The following is an 8,123-nucleotide window of genomic DNA, read 5'->3' as shown; positions in this document are numbered from 1 at the left end:
AATTAATAATGTAATTGAAGATATGGGTTCTCCCCAGCCTGGTATGCCATCCCCAACAATGCTTCCTCAAGATTGGAAATTAGCTGTTATTGATATTAAAGATTGTTTTTTCCAAATCCCATTGCACCCTGACGATGCACCGCGTTTGGCATTCTCAGTCCCTTCTATCAATTCAGAAGCTCCTATGAAAAGGTACCATTGGACTGTTCTTCCTCAGGGCCTGAAAGTATCTCCAGCTATCTGCCAGTGGTATGTCTCTTCCCTGCTTTCCCCAGTGCGTGCAGCTGCAGAGAAGGCCATCATTTATCATTATATAGATGACATCCTTGTGTGTGCCCCCAATGATGATTTACTAACACATGCGCTTGACCTAACGATCGATGCATTGATTGTTGCAGGGTTCGAGCTCCAGGAACAGAAAATTCAAAAGATGCCACCTTGGAAGTATTTGGGCTTAGAAATTGGAAATAGGACCATTGTTCCTCAAAAACTAGAAATCAATCCAAGGATCAAGACCCTTGCGGATGTCCACAAGTTGTGTGGGTCTTTGAATTGGGTAAGACCATGGCTTGGTCTGACTAATGAAGACCTTGCCCCTCTTTTCAATTTATTGAAAGGGGGAGAGGACCCAGGGGCTCCTAGGTCTATTACCCAGAGGCACGGAAAGCTCTAGAAAAGGTTCAGATTGCAATGTCCACAAGACAGGCCCACCGATGCCGGCCTGATCTGCCATTCAAATTCATCATCCTAGGTAAGTTGCCACACCTCCATGGAATTATTTTCCAGTGGGAGGAAAAACAAACACCTAAGGCAAAGGACACACCAAAAAAGGACCAGGACCAGAGGGACTCTCTCTTGATCATAGAATGGGTTTTCCTCAGTCACAAAAGGTCCAAGAGGCTGACAAAGCCTCAGGAGCTGATAGCAGAACTGATCCGGAAAGCAAGGACCCGGATCAGGGAGTTAGCAGGATGTGATTTTAAGTGCATTCACATCCCAGTTGAGTTAAAATCAGGTCAAAATACTATGAAAATACTGGAACAATTGTTTCAAGAAAATGAAGTGTTGCAGTTTGCTCTGGATTCCTACTCAGGACAATTTTCGGTAGCACGGCCCGCTTGCAAATTGTTTGAACAAGATGTTCAATTTACTTTAAAATTAAGAACTGCTCTAAGTAGGAGACCTTTAAAAAGGGCTCTGACTGTCTTTACAGATGCGTCCGGGAGGTCCCACAAGTCTGTTATGACTTGGAAAGATCCTCAAACCCAGCAGTGGGAGACGGACATTGCTGAGGTGGAAGGTTCACCTCAGGTTGCTGAATTGGCTGCAGTTGTTAGGGCTTTTGAAAGGTTCTCAGAACCATTTAATCTGATTACAGACTCTGCATACGTGGCAGGAGTAGTATCCAGAGCAGATCAAGCAATACTGCAAGATGTATCTAACATTGCACTTTTTGAATTGCTTTCCAAACTGGTAAAGTTAGTCACTCACCGAGAGCAACCCTTTTATGTGATGCATGTCAGGTCACACACTGACTTGCCAGGGTTTATCGCTGAAGGCAACAGAAGGGCAGATGCTCTTGCTGCGCCTGCAGTGATGGCCACTCTCCCAAATGTTTTTGAACAGGCAAAAATCAGCCACCAGCTTTTCCACCAAAATGCACCTGGCCTGGTTCGCCAGTTTAACATCACTCGAGAACAGGCCAAAGCGATTGTGGCCACATGCCCAAATTGCCAACAACATGCACTCCCTACAGTGAGTACGGGAGCAAACCCAAGGGGACTGAACAGTTGTGAACTGTGGCAAACAGATGTAACACACATACAGGCTTTTGGACGGCAGAAATATGTTCATGTTAGTGTAGATACCTTTTCTGGAGCGGTCTATGCTTCTGCCCACACAGGAGAGTCATCTATTGATGCTATTAAGCACCTCTTACAGGCCTTTTCTTTCATGGGCATCCCCAAGGAGCTGAAAACTGATAATGGGCCTGCTTATAAATCCAAGGAATTCGGGAGCTTCCTGCAGCAATGGGAGTAGAGCACAAAACTGGCATCCCCTACTCCCCTACAGGTCAAGCCATTGTAGAAAGAACTCACCGTGATATTAAAAGGGTCCTGGACCAGCAACAACAGGTTCTGAAGGTAGAACCTCCCCACATCCGGTTATCCAGGGCGCTATTCACAATAAATTTTCTGAATTGTTCTTTTGACAGCCTGAACCCTCCCATCCTACGCCACTTTGGGGGGAACAGTCACAGGTTGATGAAAGAAAAACCTCCAGTTTTAGTAAAGGACCCTGAGACTTGGAAAATGGTGGGACCTTACAAATTGGTTACTTGGGGACGTGGATACGCCTGTGTGTCCACCCCCTCTGGTTTAAGGTGGGTTCCTTCCAAATGGGTAAAGCCCTATGTTCCCAAAGTCTCAGAGAAATCTGCAGAAGCACCCCAGGTTGCTCACGCTGCCTGGAGAAGAAAACGCCGCGCACGTTCTCTGGAGGAAATTCCATTTAAGCCTCCTATCTGGAATAGTTTGTAATATATGTTTGTCTCAAGTTTTTGTACCAGTTTAGATCCCACTGTTCGTGTGTAGCCTCGAGACGTCATGAGACCGAGCCTGCTTCTCGTCCTACTCGTGATCATCCCACCTGCAATCTCCTACATAGTACCGCAGCCCAAACCACGTATGGACTACCTTGACAAAGGCTCTCAGACATCAACAGAGAAACTGACAACGAGCTGAATGGACTTTTCAATGGCTGGGGACTCTCGGGCTGGTTGGGATCTATTCTGAAAACTGTAATTTTAGTGCTGTTTATTTTAGTTGTAGTTATTGTAGTTTTTAGCATTGTTTTTGGAGTAATCAGACGCATGGTTCTCAAGTTAATCTCAAACTCATCTCCCCCTCCTGAAGTCTACCATTTGGAAGCCCTCAGTGCTCCAGTGGATGACCTGGAAGCCTCAGTAGAATCATTCTGCACCATAAACACAGCCCTCTTCTTTTTAAACAAAACTAGGGGGAGATGTTGTGGTGTGTTGCAATATCCTGTTTTACCTCCTCCCTTCCCCTCGCCCCTCGCTGAGTGTGCCCTGTCAATCAGGCTAACATACCAGCAAGGCGTCGTGTGATAGGTGTCCCTAGTACCTTGAGACCCTGCCCCTTCACCTGGTTGGTGACTCACCTGTCCCCTCCCCTTCCCCTGTCCTGAGCTTAAAATGTGAATGAGACCATGCGGCTTCATTCTGTTACCAGCAGTGGCCCAGTGCAGACCTCTGTACTCTTGGAATAAACATCTGGCAACCTTCTAGCAGAATCCATTCCCTTTCTCTCTACCATCGCCAGAAGCTCTCTCCTGAGGAGAACGGAGTCCTGTCTTGTGCCCCGCTGCACTCTGCTGCCAGCCAAGGTATCTCTGGGGTAAAACACCACTGTGCTGCCTTTGGCCCAGCAGCGAGGGTCAGAACTGGCCTGGGCACCATCTAACTGGTTATATTGGGATACATATTCCAATACCATATGATGCTGTGGCCTTGAAGCACTGTCAGCAGAGGCTGAGGCAGAAGCAATGAGCCACTGTGTCAGAACAACAGAGACAGAGACAGAGGGGTGCCAGCACGGGGTGTGGGAGCTTCTCAGGAGGGGGAACCCAGCAGCAGCTGCTGCCCCCAGAGGCACAGGGTGACAAGCAGTGCCCGGGCAGCGGGAAGGAACCTGCCTGAGGAAGCACTTGGCCCTCCCCACTGCCCCTGGCTGCTGTCACCAGCAGCTCCTCCTCAGCTGGGACAGGGCAGAGCTCAGGAATGTGGGGCACATCCAAGTGGGATTCACAGATCTGTTTCCTACTGGCTTCCCATAGAGGAAAACATGGCAAAGAAACAGAGTGTGATCACAAAGCTGCTGTTCATAACCCACTTTGCCTCTCCAGCCTCTCTGCTCCAGCTGTTACAGACCCACCTGGTTTTCTTTACTGGAAATGGAGGAAGGAAATGGTGCTGCTGGCTGTGAGTGCTCAGCCATGCCCTCAGCACACTGCATCTGGACAGCCCATTTTTCAGAGATGCTGCTGGCAAGGTGAGTTTAGTTTAGCCAGTGCCCAAAAGCAGGACAGTGCTGTTTATCAGGCCCCTTTGATTCCTCTTGCCTAACTTCAGGTGCCCAGAGTTTCAGTGTTCAGCTCACTCATCAGCTCATCCCTTCTCCACCCAGCAGAGATGTCTGAGGTGACTTTGGAGCTCTCTGGACAAGCCCATCTCTCCCTCATGTAGATGACAAGCTTCCACTAGATGATTAATTGCCTTAACATAGCTGGCATCAATTTCATCTTTGGGGATTTTTTTTAACATTGCCATTGAAAACTCACTCTGAAAAATATTCAAAGCAGAAATACAATCTTTATGGGCACTGAGAAAAAGTTAATTTGCTTTCTTACAAAAATATCTGTCTTACATGTAAAGGAAGTTCTGGTACATGAAGCCAGTCGAAGAAATCTGAAGTGCAGTTTATTTTCTCCTGTCTCTGAACCCAAAGAAAGATCAAAAACTGCTCAGGTCCTGTTTTTGATCCAGGCCACTGCTCACCTCCATAAAAGACCACAAACCTCATGCTGTCTTCTGTCAGCCAGCAGCAGAAAGACTGGAAGATACCTGCAGCAGTGCTATTTCAGACTGCTGGGAAAATCTGTTGTTTTCCAAGTTAATAAATAAAAGGCAAGCATCTTTCTCTCAGCAATTCCTTCAATTCAACAGCAGTTTTTGCCCATGAACCCCCAGAAAAAAGAAGTAATGACGTAGCCCACAAAAATTAAAGGCATATGAATTTATGGGTATTTTTTCACTGACAAGCCCAAAAGCTGTCAGGTGTTCTAGTGAATAAACTCCAAAAGTCAACTTGAAAAGAGGCAAAAGCAACTCAAATGTTCATCAGCAAAGGACCCCAGTAGAGTGACATAAGATATGTAAATGTGACTTTCTCAGGAACAGCAAAGCCACTGAGGACCCCTAATGACTACAATGCAATAACTACTGCTGTGCAAGGTCTGGGTGGGAAAGGAAACAAAGTCTAACACTGAAGTGGTTGACTATGAAAATAACACATAACAGCTTGGCCAAAATAAACGGTAGGTAAAAATTACCCCTGGGACATGGGATAGGGTGGGATACATCCCACAGGAACAGGAAGCACCCCTGAGATATGTAAGTCATTGCACAGAGCCCTGATGAAATCTCAGAATAACAACAAAGCTGTGGTCTCCCAAATGCAAAAAAAAAACCTGCATTAGGCTGGAAGAGTTGCCAGGGAGGAATGGAGGGTGCCTCAGGAATCAGAACACCTAATTTGTACAGTGAGTCAGGAAAAGGAGTGGCTTGTTTACCCCAAAAAATGTCACCATTGCATAATTCCAGCAGGGCACACAAGAAGTGCCCATACCAGCATCTGTTTGCAGGAACCAGGATGAATCATCCCTGAATTGGCTCAGTGTTAAACAGAGTGCTTTATGAAAGTTCTGTGATGCAACAAGCCCAGGTTGAATTCACCCATCCCCTGTGTGCTCTGCGTGGGTGCCTGGCGTGGGCAGCGCGACCGAGGGAGCGCAGAGCTCCAGCACCAGAACCAGCAGCACCAGCAGCACCAGAATCAGCACCAGCAGCACCAGCACCAGCACCACCAGCACCACCAGCAGCAGCACCAGCAGCTCTATTGCACATTTGGCTCCATCACATCTTCTCTTTGTAAGGCAACAACACCTGGAGGCTGCAGGACAGGCAGTGTGAAGGTCTCCCTGAGAGCTGCATTTGCTGCTCCCTGTGTGGACCAACAAGCATTCCACTGTCACACTGTCACACTGTCACACTGCTGCTGGCACCACTGCAGGAGATCCCAAACTGCAGCTCCTCACACTGCTCACAGGCCTTAGCACACCCAGCCCTCTGTGCATGGTCCCACCAAATCACTTACAGAGTCAAGGTATTTCAGGAATCAAGGATAGCCAGTAAATGCCCCAGTGCTGCAAAAACTAGCATCAGTTTGGGGTAAACACCAGGACTCAGAAGATCAGGTTTATGCCTCTGGAAAAAAAAAACCCAAACAAACTGCTGCACTAACCAAGCAAACCAGAGTTTTCTCAGTTTTCTGGTGTGTGTCCTTTCAGCTCCTTGCTGGAAGTCTCTGTTCAGCTCAGTATGAGTCTCTGACAGCCCCAAGATCTCTCCTCTGCTCTGTGCCATCCCTCTCTGCCCCTGCACTGCTGTGCCAGCTGACTTGGAGCAGCACAGCAACACTGCCAGGTCCCAAACTATTGCCTGTGCAAAACCCACCCCAGCCTGGGTCTCCTGAAACTTCCCTTGATTTCCATAAAGCCTGAAAGGACCCCAAGGGTTTTAAAGGTCTGTTCTTCCATCTCATTTGGCTGAGAGTGGCTTCAGAAGTTCCTGCCAGACAAAAGGCAGCATCACAGTGTGTGTGTGTGTGTGTGTGTGTGTGTCTGTGTGTTTACTGCAACTCCTTAAGGCAGCTCTAACCCCCAGATTAGTGGCCATCAGATAGCAACTGGTACTCCACCCTCTCATATTTGCCTGATGTATTTGATGCTTTGAGAGGGCTGAATATGTCAATTAGTTTAGGAATTTCCCTCCATTGCTAGCCCTGGGATCTCTTCCTGGAGAAATGCTGGAGCAAACTCATGCTCCAGAAAGCATTGCTGCATTTATCATTAATTATTCTTTGACCTTTCTTTTTGGTTGGCTTTGCACACTAATTAAACACAGAACAACTGTAGTGGCATGATTCCACATCTGACTCCTCAGGGCTTATCTGAATCTCCCCAGGGCTGCATCAGACACTGCTGGGCAGCACATGGCACAGCTCAGACTGGCACAAGCAGCACCCTGGAGCAGTGCAGCTTTAACCACACCACTGTGTGCCAGTCACTCAGCAAAGCAGCAGTCACAGGTGATGGCAGTCAAGCACTTGGATCAGAACTGTCATTTGGAGAGAACCAGCACACCAAAAAGAGCATTTCTGATTAGAAAACTCAAGATACCGTTGTGAACAGCTGCAAAGAAGAATCAGCATTTCTGGCTTCCTATTTACAGATACTTGCACAAATAAATTAACTTGAATGAATTCACCCTGATTTACCAGAGGATGTGGCAGGCTGGGTCAGTCCTGGGGCCATCACATCCCAGGGCCAGCCAGAGCCACACTCTCAGGGCAGCTTTACCAGCACAACCCACACTTTGTGCCAGAGAGCCTGAAGCAGAGCAGCTGCCCCACGCCAGGCTGAGCACTGGAGCTCTCCTCATGGCCTCAGCACCAGCTCTGCTGTCTGTGGCAGTGAATGAGAGAACCCCTACAAAGGCAGCAGCTGAACCCCAGCCAGCACAGCAGGAAACAGTCCAGGGACCACCTGAAGATGGTTCTGTAGCACGAAGGGATTCATGTTCCAAGCAGCCATGGTCCATAAAGTTTATGTGACTGAGCACCTAACCCCACCAGCTTCTCCAGCCCTGGGGACAGCACATGCTGGGTCACCTGAGCCTTTAGGGACCACACCCCAGAAGAATTCAGCCTTTCTCCATTTCTGCAGGTGGGTGCAACTCTACAGCTCAGAGGCTGCATAAATCCAATATAAATGTTGACTTAGATATTATCCAGGTCTTTTCAATGGCAAGCCCAGTACACTCAGCAAATCCTAGTTTTAATTACATGAAAAATTACTGTCTTCACATACCATGTGAAATGTGTTTTTCACTGTCGCTCATTTTTAGGAGATTATCATGTCTTCCTTCCACTTGCCTCCATTCAGATGAAGTGTTGTAAAGGCTATTTTTGGGTGAGATTGTGTGAACGGGCTGCACACGTACCCAGGGCTGGGGATGAGGAGCAGTTGTTGAGAACAGCAGGGAGGTCCATGCTGGGAAGGTGGGTGATTGAAGGTCTCCCAGAACTCCCAAGCTCTGGAGCTGTGGAACCCCCACACACTGAGACCCTGGGTCTGCCAAGAGCCTTCTGAAACCAAATCAGCGCCCTCACAACAGCCCTGACTGTCACCACAGCCCAGCCAACACATGGGCAGATACCATGGGGGTCTGTGAAATACCTGAAAAATAAAGAACTGTCTGA

Source organism: Zonotrichia leucophrys, chromosome 20, assembly GCF_028769735.1.
Source record: "Zonotrichia leucophrys gambelii isolate GWCS_2022_RI chromosome 20, RI_Zleu_2.0, whole genome shotgun sequence".
NCBI lineage: Eukaryota > Metazoa > Chordata > Aves > Passeriformes > Passerellidae > Zonotrichia > Zonotrichia leucophrys.
Note: the sequence above shows the minus strand (reverse complement) of the source record.